The sequence below is a fragment of the Nicotiana tabacum genome, chromosome 21 (genome assembly GCF_000715075.1).
Source record: "Nicotiana tabacum cultivar K326 chromosome 21, ASM71507v2, whole genome shotgun sequence".
Lineage (NCBI taxonomy): Eukaryota > Viridiplantae > Streptophyta > Magnoliopsida > Solanales > Solanaceae > Nicotiana > Nicotiana tabacum.
Genome location: NC_134100.1, coordinates 17109001 through 17124302, shown reverse-complemented (window position 1 = coordinate 17124302; position 15302 = coordinate 17109001). Strand labels below are relative to the sequence as shown.

Genomic DNA, 15302 nt, shown 5'->3' with positions numbered 1-15302 from the left:
GCAAGTTTGAGATGTCACTTGATGGCCAGACATGCATTGATGACACAGACAGCTTAAAGCCCAATTGTTGCTTAGAATTGATATTCAGTTTATATTATTTCGATCGGTTTCAATCAATTGTGTATATTGATCACGTCCAAGAGTTCGGAGTCAAATCCCACGAGAACTAATCTATTTGCTAAAACTTTTCAGTATCACTAATGATAAATTCAAACAAATTTCAGAGTTCAAGATTTGATTTGTGAATTAAAAAAATTACTTAACTAAGAAAAAATGACAATAAAAACTATCAACTAGCAAGAATGAGGTTAAATCAAGGATAAAAAGTTCTAGGGGTTTATGATTTCCCCAATTGCCGGATGAATTCCTAACACATTAGCTATAATCTCGTCGCACCACTCTCTAAAAATGATGAGTTCTCGTTTATCGCAATTATCTCTTGATCAATTACGATAATTTACTAGAAGTATTCTCTCGAATTACTCCAGCTGACAATTCGTACAACTCATAATGTTCACCCTAAAGCTTTGTTATCTCTAGTCCCGCTTTTAAATTCAAGTGATTAGTCTTTTAACTTACTTGAAAGTGGCATTGTTCAATAGCAATCTAATCAAATGATCTCTCTCAAGTAACACAAGATATCTACACACAATTAATCAATGACCCTTCAATTAACTACAAGAAGCACATAGTTGAACAATTAAAGAGTAAAAATAGCTCAATTATATCAATACACAATCAAGAATTCATCCAACAATTATTTTCATCAACCCTAGATGACGGGTTTTATAGTATAAAAAGTCATAACCAACAATGAAACTATGAAGAAGAAAGTGAAAAACTCGTAGAAGAATTCTCCGCCTTGCTCCTTGTGTGTTCTTGCCTTCCAAAGTATTGCGTAGCCCTTAAAAATCTCTTGAAGTTGTATTTATACCGAATAAGGTTGATGTGGGCGTCCTTGATCTCCCTTAATTCGAAAAGGACACGTGAGTCACGTGCTAGAGTTTATGCAGCACGCGACTTCTAGCATGCTCTCAGCTATGTTGTCTTCTCCTTTGTTCTTTCGCGTGCCAGGTCCAGTACCAAACTTCATAATTCGCTGTATTTTGTTCATTTTCTAGGCCATTTCGCGCCTACCTCCATGCAATGCACTAATTGTGGCATGCTCCCAAGGCTTGCATCTCTACTCTTTTTGCATCAAATCATCCAATTCTTGCAAACTTCCATCCAAATTCATTGCTACACATGATAAACATGTAATGAATATACTTCACATTTATAAGCATGTTATTTCCTATAACTCACATACAAAATGATATGAAACTATAGTAAAAATGTGGGCTTTTAGTCATTTATTACCACCCTACACTTAAACTCTTGCTCGTCCTCGAGCAACATAAGCACATCGGCAAGTAACACAATTCCAAAGCATATTCAAGCATCATAGCAATGACAATGGTTTATATCAACACTTATAACTCATCATAAGAGTTATTGACATCTTTCCTCATTTTTAGTTCAATGCCACGACTATTTAAAATATTTGTGTGACTCTTCTAACATCCTAGCCTTAAAAATTGACTCTAATATATTCCATACTATAAGTTGCTTCTTGTGCCAACTCAAAAAACTTTACCAATCTTTTGCACATCATATGCCCTTACAAACAAATCACAGAGAGAAACAGCCCACACACTCAAATATAAGTTCAAGTGTAATCTAATGACTCAAATATTAAAAGAATTCACTCGCTCTCACAATGAAACTCGTATGCCACCCAAGTTCGTACCATAGGCTTGCCCATAGTATAAGACTCGATTAATTTAAGCTTGCAAAATCTAGGATCAAGTAGGACTTTATAGGTTGTAATGTAGGATAAAGGACGGGTAGATACATTTGAGAAAATAGTGACTAACCCTCCTAAGCACTTTAATATACTTCACTTCACTTCACTTCCAAAAACCTTCTTGTCATGTTAAGAACCTTCTTGTCATGACTAATTTGATGTTTTACCTTTAAATCATACACATTTAAGCCCTCCTTAAGGACATCAACATATAGATACTTACTAGCCCGAATAAATATTTGGGAGGTTCGATTCATTCTTTTTACACTCTCTTTAATTTGATATTTCCGGCTAGTAAGGCTTTTAAACACAATTGCACATTTTTGGCATTTTTACAGTTCCAGTCAAAATTTACTCAATCTCTTTCTTTACTTTTTCAATGACTTAAGTGATTTCGGAGGTAAGGGGTGAACAAGATACAATTTAGAACAAGACAGGGGTTGCCTCGTAATGTGGGTGCCAAATAAAAAGGTCTACATGCTCAAAAGGGCTCACTACAGATAATGTATCATTGGTAGGCAAATAGGCTGAAAGGTCAATCAATCAAATGCCTATATCATTTCCTAAACTCACAAGATTTAATCATTTCTCTTTGACTCACAGACGGGGCAACTTCTAGACTAACAAGGGCTGACACAAAGTACAACTATAATCTCACCTCACATATTGCACATGACTTACTCAGGATGACTAAGACCCGACTCTTAAATTAAAGCAACTAGCACAATCATCATAAAATTCACACACTAGGAAGTAACAACAAGAGTCAATAGGCGAGCCCAAGTGTCGAAAGAAATCCACATATACTCTCAAGGCATATATACACAAGAATTAAGAAGAAAGTACTCGGCGCAAATACTCTGGACCTAAGCCCCACTATAAACCAATTCAACAACATAAATACTCAAGTTCTTCCCATTTCATTATCAGCTCAACAAGAAAAGAATAGGGAGAAAAGAAAGAAAACAAAAAAATAATTTTGTATTTTTCTTTAGACATTAGTCCCTCGAGAAAACTATCTGGGAAATCCATCATCGGGAAAAGTCCACAAATTTAATTACAAAGTTTGAAAACTCTACCTAAAAATACCTAGTTCAAGAAAAATGGCATCCTTGGGAAAGAACTGTTGTTTAAAGAAAATCCGGGATCAAGCCACTAAAAAAACTACTAGAATTATACAATTACAACGGCCATAAGTGTGATCATGCAATTAAAAATGTATCACTAGAAATTATGCACATGCCAAAAAATCAAAATCTGACACCCGACCCTACATTCAAGAATATGCGATGTCCTCAGTTGAACAATATCACAAAAATGCAAATAAGCAAGATCAAAAGTAGAGTGGGTGTTAGAAACTCCCTCATTATAAAATATAACTTTTCGGAAAATGAATTCCCTTGGTTGCACGCAGGGACGTATGCACCTTATATCATGCTATGTCACGGGACACTGCTTGTGTAACGACTCGGCCGGTCGTTCTGAGAGTTGTAGCCTCGTTTCCCCAGTCATTGACAATTTTGTGCTTTACAATTGTTAGATGACTTATCGGGTTAGTCGATTCGGGTTCAGAGAGATTCCGAAATGAGTTTTGATGGTTTTATTAGCTCCATTGGGTAATTTTGGACTTCGGAGCGTGTCTGAATTTGTGATATGGAGGTCCGTAGTTGAATTAGGCTTGAAATAGCGAAAGTTGGATTTTTGAAAAGTTTGACCGGAAATGGACTTTTTTTGTTATCGGGATCGGATTAGAGTTTTGGAAATTGGAGTAAGTCCATGGTGTCATTTTTGACTTGTGTGCAAAATTTGAGGTCATCCGAACATGATTTGATAGGTTTCGGCGTCGTTTGTAGAAGTTGGAAATTCCTTAATTCATTAGGCTTGAATCCGTGTGCGATTCGTATTTCTGATGATGTTTGAAGTAATTTGCGGGCTAGACTAAGTTTGTATGGTGTTTAAGGACTTGTTGGTATATTTGGTTGAGGCCCCAGGAGCCTCGGGTTGATTTTCGGATGGTTAACAGATAAAGAATGGGACTTAATGCATTGTTGAACTGGAGTCTTCTAGTGTGATCGCATCTGCGTGGAGTTGGCCACAGGTGCGATGCCGCAGGTACGACTGGAGTAGTGCAGAAGCGAGGTTGGCTTGAGCTGGGGGATCTTCGCAGGTGCGAAAGGAATTCTGCAAGTGCGGACTCGCACCTGCGCGTGGTGAATCGCAGAAGCCGGAATGAATTGGGAAGGCTGGTCCACAGAAACGGACGCTTTTGTACAGAAGCGAGATTGAGACCGCATAAGTGGTTGGTCGGCAAAAGTGAACTCCGCAGAAGGAGATGATAGAACGTAGAAGCAATGTCGCAGAAGCGGCTAAGTGTTCGCAGAACTGAGCAGAACGTAAAAAAATAAGGGTTAGCGATTTTTCTTCATTTTGGTCACTTCAAGCTCGGTCTAAGGCGAGTTTTGAGAGGGTTTTTGAGGAGATTCTTGAGGTAAGTCACTTCTGCTAATTTTTATTCAATAATCTTGTTTCCCCATTGAACTTCCCACCTAGATTGTGTGGTTTTGAGGTAAAATTTGGGAGTTTGAGGCTAGGGATTTGGAGAGTTTGGTTTGGGGATTTGTGTGGCAATTTAGTGTTGAATTTTGGTAAATTTGGTATGGTTGGACTCATAGTTGACTTGGATTTCGGTTTTTGTGACTTTTGTCAGATTTCAAGATGTGGGACCGGTGGTGGGCTTTGGGCTGATTTCTTTGACTTTGATTAATAACTTCGTAATTTTTTGTGGAATTGATTCCTGTAGCCCGTATTGATTGTATTGTACTAATTGTGGCTAGATTCAGGGTATTTGGATGCCGATTTGTGAGGCAAAGGTGTATCAAAATAGAGTTTTTGCTTAGATTGAGGTAAGTAACACTTCTAAACATGGCTCTAAGGGTTCGAAACCCCGAACTATGTGTTATATGATTAGTGTGGAGGTGATGCACATGCCAAGTGACGGGTATGTGGGCCTGCACCGTGAGAATTGTGACCTGGTCGATTCCATGGCACTGTATAATGGATTTATCTTGTTGATATTCGTCTTTTCATCATGTGATAATGTAATTGAGTTGTTAATCATGCTAGAGATCATATTTAGGCTATATGATGGTACTGTTGGGACCTATAATGGTCGTTTTTTGCTGTTAACTTATTGGTTTCATTGAAATTTCGTACTCACTCGTATTCATTCATTTTATATCATATCACAGTCTCTGTTGTTATTTATCAATACATCATATCGTCATTTTCGGGCTAGTTTCATAACATTGTGAGCCCGTGAGAGAGAGAGAGAGAGACTAGAGAGATTGATGACTGCGTGAGGCAAAAGGCCTGATTATGAGTGACATTTATGGGATCGGGTTGCACGCCGCAGTGGGCTTTACTGATTTATGATAACGCTTAGGCTGAATGAGTCCCTTCGAAGTTTGCACACACCTCTGGTGAGTGCGGTTGACTTATATTGAAGGATAGATCTTCCCTAGGCGTGAATCTTGTCCGAAACATTTATAACTGGGTATGGATCTTCGCCACGGGCTGGATTGGCCCTACCCAGTACTGAGCGATTGATGGTCAGTTGATGTATATATTCCGGGATGGATTTTCCCTGGGTCGAATAAGCCATATACAATATTGAGTGATTGAGTATTTTGAGAGTGTGAGCACATGAGACTTTCAGCATAGTGCATCACATACAACATGCGCATTGGCATGTAGAACTAGAGAAATTATATTCTTCATATCATTCAGATTTGATCTATCTTACTGCATTGAGTTTTACTATTGAACTTGAAATCATGCCTATATTTCTACACCCTGCACCTCGTGTGCAGATCCAGGTGCTTCCGGTCACGGTGATGTGATGATCCGGTCAGTCGTCTCATGAGTTACCGCTCTATTTTCCCCTATTTTAACTTCTTTACGCTTCGTTATTCGAGTTTTATGTGATCGGGTTGATTAGTTCGAGTTCGGAGAGGATTTGGCAAGAAATGAGACACTTAGTCTCTTTTAAGAAGACTTAAGTTGGAAAAGTCAACCGGATGATGACTTATGTGTTAGAAGGTTCAGAAGTGAGTTCTGATGGTTCGATTAGCTTCGGGAGGTGATCTGTGACTTAGGAGCGCGATCGGAATGGGTTTTGGAGTTGTAGAGAAGATTTAGGCTTAAATTGGCGAAGTTGATATTTTGGTGGTTCCGGTTGATAGGCGAGATTTACATATAGGGGTCGGAATGGAATTCCGAGAGTGACAATAGCTTCGTTGTGTCATTTGGGATGTGTGTGCAAAAATTTAGGTCATTCGGATGAGATTTGATAAACTTTTTGATCGAAAGCATAATTTAAGAGTTCTTGGAGTTCTTAGGCTTGAATCCCCTGTTAAATTAGTAATTTGATATTGTTGTGAGCATCCCGAGGTTTTGAACAAGTTTGAACGATGTCATGGGATGTGTTGGTGCAATTGGTTTGGAATTCTAGGAGTTCCGGGTAGGTTCCGGGATGTTTTAGGCCAAAATCATACCTGTAGCAGGTCCAGAAGGGTTGCAGGCCTCGGAACCCACCCGCCGGACCACACAAAAGGAAGTGTGGCCGCGGTATGTATCCTTTGCCTCGCATTGATGATTTATTTGATCACCTTCAGGGAGTGAGAGTATTCTCCAAGATTGATATTCGTTCCGATTATCACCAGTTGAAGATCAGGGATTCAGATATTCTTAAGACTGCCTTCAAGACCAAATATGGTCTTTATGAGTTCCTTGTGATGTCTTTCAGGCTAACCAATGCCCCAGTAGCATTCATGCATTTTATGAATAACGTGTTGCGGCCTTATCTGGATTCGTTCATTATTGTATTCATTGATGATATTCTGGTGTACTCGCGTAGTCAGGAGGAGCATGCAGAGCATTTGAGAGTTGTGTTGCAGAGATTGAGGGAGGACAAGCTTTATGCAAAATTCTCCAAGTGTGAGTTTTGGCTCAGTTCAGTGGCTTTCTTGGGACACGTGGTGTCCAACGAGGGTATTCAGGTTGATCCAAAGAAGATAGAAGCGATTCAGAGTTGGCCTAGACCGTCCTCAGCCATAGAGATTCATAGCTTTCTTGGGTTGGCAGGCTATTATCGTCGGTTTCTTCAAGGAGTCTCATCTATCGCATCGCCCTTGACCAAGTTGACTCAGAAGGGTGTTTTATTTGTATGGTCGGACGAGTATAAAGAGAGCTTTCAGAAGCTCAAGACAGCTTTGACCACAACTCCAATGTTGGTTTTGCCATCAACTTCAGGTTCATATACCGTGTATTGTGATGCTTCGAGAGTTGGGATTGGTTGTGTATTGATGCAGGAGGTAGAGTTATTGCTTATGCTTCTTGTCAGTTGAAGCCCCATGAGAAGAACTAGCCTGTTCATGATTTGGAGTTGGCTGCCATAGTTCATGCATTGAAGATTTGGAGGCATTATTTGTATGGTGTATCTTGTGAAATATTCACAGATCATCGCAGTCTTCAGCATTTGTTCAAGCAAAAGGAGCTTAATTTGAGGCAGCGGAGATGGTTGGAGTTGCTTAAGGATTATGATATCACCATATTGTATCATCCGGGAAAGGACAATGTGGTGGCCGATACGTTGAGCCGAAAGGCATTGAGTATGGGGAGTTTGGCATATATTCCAGTTAGGGAGAGACCTCTTGTAGTTGATGTTCAGGCCTTGTCCAATCGGTTCGTGAGGTTGGATATTTTGGAGTCTAGTCGGGTGTTGGCATGTGTGGTTTCTTGGTCTTCCTTATATTATCGCATCAGAGAGCGCCAGTATGATGATTTGCATTTGCTTGTCCTAAAGGATAGGGTTCAGCATGATGATGCCAGAGATATGACCATCGGTGACGATGGTGTGTTGAGGATGCAGGGCCAGATTTGTGTGCCCAATGTGGATGGGCTTAGAGAGTTGATTCTAGAGGAGGCCCATAGCTCGCAGTATTCTATCCATCCGGGTGCTGCGAAAATGTACCAGGATTTGAGGCAGCACTATTGGTGGAGAATAATGAAGAAAGATATTGTGGGATTTGTAGCTCGGTGTCTCAACTGTCAGCAGGTAAAATATAAGCATCAGAGACCGGGTGGCTTACTTCAGCAGATGGTTATTCCCGAGTGGAAGTGGGAAAGGATCACTATGGACTTTGTGGTTGGACTTCCTCAGACTTTGAAGAAGTTTGATGCTATTTGGGTGATTGTGGATCGGTTGACAAAGTCCGCGCACTTTATCCATGTATGTACTACCTATTCTTCAGAGCGGTTGGCAGGGATTTATATCCGAGAGATTGTTCGGTTGCATGGTGTTCCAGTTTCCATCATCTCAGATAGAGGTACTCAATTTACTTCCCAGTTTTGGAAATCTGTTCAGCGAGAGTTGGGTACTCAGGTGGAGTTGAGCACAACTTTTCATCCTCAGACGGACGGATAGTCCGAGCGTATGATTCAGATACTGGAGGACATGTTGTGTGCTTGTGTTATTGACTTTGGAGGTTCATGAGATGAGTTTCTACCGCTTGCAGAGTTTGCTTACAACAACAGCTACCAGTCGAGTATTCAGATGGCTCCGTATGAGGCTTTGTACGGGAGGCGGTGTAGATCTCCAGTTGGTTGGTTCGAGCCCGGCGAGACTAGACTATTGGGGACAGATTTGGTTCAGGATGCCTTAGAGAAGGTGAAGGTGATTCAGGAGAGGCTTCATACAGCGCAGTCGCGTCAGAAGAGTTATGCGGACCGGAAGGTTCGAGATGTGTCCTACATGGTCGGTGAGAAGGTCTTGCTGAAGGTTTCGCCCATGAAGGGTGTTATGAGGTTTGGGAAGAAAAGGAAGTTGAGTCCGCGATTCATTGGGCCTTTTGAGGTACTTCGGAGGATTGGAGAGGTGGCTTATAAGCTTGCTTTGCCACCCAACTTGTCTATCGTGCATCCAGTATTTCATGTTTCTATGCTCCGGAAGTATATTGGGGATCCGTCTCATGTTTTGGACTTCAGCACGGTTCAGTTGGATGATGATTTGACCTATGATGTGGAGCCAGTAGCAATTTTGGGTCGTCAGGTTCGAAAGTTGAGGTCAAAGGATATAGCTTCAGTGAAAGTGTAGTGGAGAGGTCGGCCCGTGGAGGAGGCTACCTGGGAGATCGAGCAGGAGATGCGGAGCAGGCATCCTCACCTGTTTGAGGCTTCAGGTATGTTTCTTGACTCATTCGAGGACGAACGTTTATTTATGTTGGGGAGGATGTGACGACCCATCCAGTCGTCTCATGAGTTACTGCTCCGTTTTCCCCTATTTTAGCTTCTTTATGCTTCGTTATTTGTGTTTTATGTGATCAGGTTGATTAGTTCGAGTTCAGAGAGGATTTGGTAAGAAATAAGACACTTAGTCTCTTTTAAGAAGGATTAAGTTAGAAAAGTCAACCGGATGATGACTTATGTGGTAAAAGGTTCGGAAGTGAGTTCCGATGGTTCGGTTTGCTTCGGGAGGTGATTTGTGACTTAGAAGCGCATCAGAATGGGTTTTGGAGTTGTAGAGAAGATTTAGGCTTAAATTGGCGAAGTTGATATTTTGGCGGTTCCGGTTGATAGGCGAGATTTTCATATAAGGGTCGGAATAGAATTTCGAGAGTTATAGTAGCTTCGCTGTATCATTTTGGATGTGTGTGCAAAATTTTAGGTCATTCGGACAAGATTTGATAGACTTTTTGATCGAAAGCATAATTTAAGAGTTCTTGGAGTTCTTAAGCTTGAATCCCCGGTTAAATTAGTGATTTGATGCTGTTGTGAGCGTCCCAAGGTTTTGAACAAGTTTGAACGATGTCATGGGATGTGTTGGTGCAATTAGTTTGGAATTCCAGGAGTTCCGGGTAGGTTCCGGGATGTTTTAGGCCAAAATCATAGCTGTAGCAGGTCCAGAAGGGTTGCAGGCCTCGGAACCCACTCGCACGGACCGCACAAAAGGAAGTGCGGCCGCGGTATGTGCTGTGCGGACTGCACAAAATGAAGTGCTGCCGCGATAATTTTGTGCAGGCCGCGGTGGTTTTGTGCGGACCGCGGTGCTTTTACGCGGACCGCGGTGGTTCTGTGCGGACCGCGGAGGCTGAAATCTGAGGGGTACTCTATAAATACGAGGTTTTGGATTTTATTTAATATTTTGACCTAGAGAGCTTGGATTTTGGCGATTTTTCAAAAGTTTTTCAAGAAATTCATCGGGGTAAGTGATTCTAACTGAAATTTTGCTAGAGCACATGAATCTATCATAGAATTCATCATTTAATTCATGATTTGGGATGGAATTTGGGATGGAATTTGGGAAGAAAATTGTGAAACCTTTTAAAAATATAAAATGATGATTTGAAGGACCAAATGACATCGGAATTGGATAATTTTTGTATGGTTAGACTCGTGAGGGTATGAGGATTCTGAAAATGTAAATTTTACCCGATTTCGAGACATGGGCCCGGGGCTTAAGTTTTGCTAATTTCTTGATTTTTGATATTTTCGAATGTTTTTGCTTGGGCTTTGTTCCCTTAGCATATTGTGATATATTCGTTCTGATTTTGGATAGATTCGACGCGCGTGGAGGCCAATTCGAAGGGCAAAGACATCACGAGCTAGAGAATTAGCCAGTTCGAGATGAGTAATGAATGTAAATGATGTCCTGAGGGTTTGAAACTCCGGATTTGCACATCGTAATGCTATATTGAGGTGAGACACGCGCTTGATGATGAGCGTGAGGTCGTTTACTACTGGGGATTGTGACTTGGTCCATCCCGAGTGATGTTTTTACTGCGTATTTTGGTTGAAACTTATTTGTTCTCATCATTGTTTGAACTGACTGCCATATTTGGGCTTCGTGCCAATTATTTGAACCCTCCGGGGAGTTTTATCACTATTTCCTTACTGTTTTGACTTACTACTTGAACTCAGTCATACCGTTTTCCACTGTTTTACAACTCAGCCACTTTTTACTCGGTTTTGAAACTAAAATGATATATTAAATGGTGTTTTGAGCTGAGAACTACTGTTTTACTAATGCCCGAGGGGCTTATATGATTTCTGAACTGAGTACGGCCAAGGGATAAATGTGAGGATACTATGGGATCGGGCTGCGCGCCGCCGCAGTGTTATACTGATATTGATATGAGGCCGAGAGCTTAGATTTGATGCCATGAGATGACTTGATATTGCGCTTGGGCTGTAAGGGGCCCCTCCCAGAGTCTGCACACCCCCAGTGAGCGCCGTCGATGATAAATGTATGGATCGGGCTGCACACCGCAGCGGGTACTATAGGGTACCGTTCTATGTGTTGATTTTCTTTATATGTCTGTCACTTAACTGCTTATTTGTTGTAGCATTTCCATATTTCGTTTCCATTGGTTTATTGTTTTCATATTACTTGTTTAAAATGTCGCATTATAGATTACTCTGTGTTTCTCCGTGATTTCTTATTCTCAGTCATTATTTATGTTTATTACTCACTGGGTCGGAGTACTCACATTACTCCGTGTACCTTGCATGCAGATCCAGGTGCATCTGAGGCTGAGTGAGGATTTTCAGTGGAGCAGCGCATATCCGGGAGCATCGAGGTAGCTGCATGGCGTCCGCAGCCCTGATCTCTCCTTTCTATCCTTTTGTTTTATCTGCATTCCCTAGATTGATATGTATTAGGGTGATAAACTGGTATTAGAGGCTCAGACTTGTGACACCGGATCTATATGGGCTATGTAGTAGTAGTATTATCATTTGAAATTCCGCCTATTTAACTCTGGTTTCAGACTTTTAATATGGTGTTTTGGTAATTTAACTGTGTTAGCTAATAATGAACTATATAAGAAATGGATTGAGGTTGTTAATTGGTCAGGCTTGCCTAACAGTGTGTTGGGCGCCATCACGACCGGGGTTGGGGTCGTGACAGGTGACTGTTGAGTTGTGGAGTTAGGATCTTTGGAGATTATCGAGGTAGTTGCATGGCGTTCGCAGACCTTGAGTCTCCTTCGTTATCTTCATTTATGTTTCAGTTCTTATTCTCTAGACGTTGTATTAGACTATATCCCTATGTAGATGCTCATGTACTCATTGACACCTCTGTTTTGGGAGAGATTTTGTATTGAGTTGCGAATTTTGTTATGCTATTAAAAGGTTTTCCTTAAATATTAAGTGCTTCCGCATTTTTCAAAGCTTTTATTGTATTGAAATGATTGAGTAGTTAGCTTGCCTAGTTCCATAATAGGCGACATCACGACGGTTTGATTTTGAGTCGTGACAGCTTGGCCGAAAAACATTCACTAAATATTTATAAGAAAGATAAAAATATTGAGGATGTGTAGAAAATATAATGACACCACTTTTTATTACAATGATTTATTCATTTATTTATTTTTTCAAATTATGAAATCGCTTTCTTAGGTAAATTTCTCCGTGCTACTGGTTCCAAGCCACTTGCTATATTATTGAAGAGTCAACACACATAACCAATTTAAATCTTATGTGCTTTGACTAAGTTGTTAAATGATTACCCATGTGCTTGTCAAATTAGTCATCTTTTTCGGATTTATTTTAATTTGCTCGGATGGAGAGTGACGATAGTGGACCATAGGGGTTTTAAGCAAATGATATGATTTAATATATTGTCATAATTTTGTTTGTAAGTTTGGGTTTGGGACAGCAGTGGGTTTAAATCTTACGTCTTATTTTAAATTGATATTCAGTTTATATTATTTCGATTGGTTTCAATCAGTTGTGTATATACATACTTTTTATGAAAAAAATTTGTTATTCCCACAAACAACGGTGGAGCTAGGATGTGGAATACGTGTTCGCCAACGATCAGTAGTTTTAGTCAAAACTTTGTATATATTTTAAATTTAAAATTCAATAACTTAAATGAACTGGAATTTCGTATCCATAAATTTTAAATCCTAGTTTGTCTCTTGCCCACAAACATATATATGAGAAAAAGTTCACGGAATAACAGTTTCTCAGTTCCTTTGGTTTGTGCATAGCATATTTTGTGATATTTCTTTTTAAGTCCATTGCGAAAGGTATTAACTCTTTTTAAAATTTGAAAATAATTTAATTAAACTTTTTATTCGCTTTTGTAACCACACAAAAATATAGTATATATATTTGAAACTATAAGTTTCAAAAGCATTATAGCCACATAAATATTATGACTTACCGTTTACATATTGTTATGGTCTAGCATGCCATAGCGTTCGTACTATATGCTAAAATAATGAGCTCAATTGAACCGACCCTAACACCGTAGATGTGTGAGTCTGCAGCTATGCAACTGGGGTTCTTGAATGAGTTTATAGAGGGGGGGAGAGGGTTCTTTTCAAGATTTCGGTTGTAACGCTCCTATTTTTCTCTTTCTCTTTGAAAAGGATATTCTAATCAAACAAAGACTTGTTACATCTTTGAAATATTTTTGTAATTTACCTTTCATTTTCTCAGTATGATTGACTTGGTATCTTGGTAAGAAGTATGAAACAACAAACGATATAGTGCACGTAAAAGATAATGCATTGCAGCGCGCAAAATTACTTGGAAAATCGAAAAAAATTAGAGTGTAAATCAAACACTGGTGCTTATATTATGGTTACAAACGTCAAAGACTCCATCTTTTTGTCATACTTATAACTTTAGGTGGCTGTAAAAGTTTTTCCTTCTTGACCCTCGCGGTAACAATATCGAGAATTTTCACTTATAGCAACAGATGATGGAAAACAAATACTTCTGAAAAAAGAAAGAAAATGGATTTTTTTTACACAATTACGAAATGGATAAAAATAGTGTGGGGAAAATGGAAAACAGCTGTGAAAATTGGTTATAAATATTCGCCCACCGTGAAACAACAAACGATATAGTGCACGTAAAAGATAATGCATTGCAGCGCGCAAAATTACTTGGAAAATCGAAAAAAATTAGAGTGTAAATCAAACACTGGTGCTTATATTATGGTTACAAACGTCAAAGACTCCATCTTTTTGTCATACTTATAACTTTAGGTGGCTGTAAAAGTTTTTCCTTCTTGACCCTCGCGGTAACAATATCGAGAATTTTCACTTATAGCAACAGATGATGGAAAACAAATACTTCTGAAAAAAGAAAGAAAATGGATTTTTTTTACACAATTACGAAATGGATAAAAATAGTGTGGGGAAAATGGAAAACAGCTGTGAAAATTGGTTATAAATATTCGCCCACCGTGGGGCTCGAACCCACGACCACAAGGTTAAGAGCCTTGCGCTCTACCAACTGAGCTAGACGGGCTTCTGTACTAAATTTTATTCTATTCTTTAATTGTTCGTTGGTTGTGTCCTTTCCAATCAAAGCAAAGGACATCGAGACTTAATTTCATCACTGCATCTTTTTCCCCAGGCAGATAGGAATGGACGACGAATGGATGCCATTTTAAGAATTTTAAAAAAATATATAGAAAAAGGGGGGCAAGCCTTTTTGTTTTTAACAAATACTGCAAAAATCCATAATCTTCAACCTTGCACGTTGTCCTTAGCAAAACAAATTATCGGTAAACATAATCACGAGTGACCTAAATGAATGCCTTGCATTACCTATTAACAAACAAACAACCGGTCGCTGTACGGAATACTACAAAAGCTACTCAGGGCATCATATGCCTGGGAGCATGATAACGTGTACGCATATCTTATCCTTGCTTTGTGAAAGTAGAGATGATGTTTCCAATGTATCCTCGGATCAAGGAAAGATAAAAAAGAAAGCAAAAACAACAAGCAGTGACAAGGAAACCGAAGTGAAAGAAACAACATGTAGTAAAGAATAATTTTAATACTACAAAAGACATGCACTCGACTAACCTTCTACTCTAAATCTCAACCTCTACACCCTTCTACATATAGGCAGATTTATAGGCAAATATATGGAGCACGTGAACCTATAGTCTTTCCAAATTTAGGTTCCTGACAAACATGAACGCCATAATTAAAAAAATGGCAAACAACACGTCACTTACAGCAGACATCATATCAAGATTCCAAGAATGCATTGCCTGCCGGCTCAGAAACTCATCACCAGCTGACTGAGTTGGTTTATGTGATCGACGCTGTGGAACTGCATGACCTTCTAACAGAAAAAAAACATAAATTAGACAAAATGTTTAAGAGCTCTGATATAAATAGCATATTAAGTTATGATCAACTAAAAATGATAAAGGTTGTGATATACAAAATTCTTTCTGATAAATGTGTGTGTGAGTGGACAGAGACCAAGTAGAGGAGAAAAATACTTAGGAACAAATAGAGAAGTACAATTCTAATTTTGACCAAAGATTTTCTGATAACGAAGTCTTTTTAATTTCACATTTTTCTGATAAAAGAATATTTTTCAAAAAGATACCTAAAAAAATAGTAGAAGATTTTCCTAA

General features: G+C 39.4%; 1 non-coding gene across 1 annotated transcript; it reads right to left on the bottom strand.

Annotated features, from left to right (window-relative positions):
- Nucleotides 1-14097: 14097 nt before the first annotated feature.
- TRNAK-CUU (transfer RNA lysine (anticodon CUU)) lies at nt 14098-14170 on the bottom strand. Its single transcript has one exon. It is a non-coding gene; the product is annotated as a tRNA-Lys (tRNA).
- Between the last annotated feature and the right edge of the window lie 1132 nt (nt 14171-15302).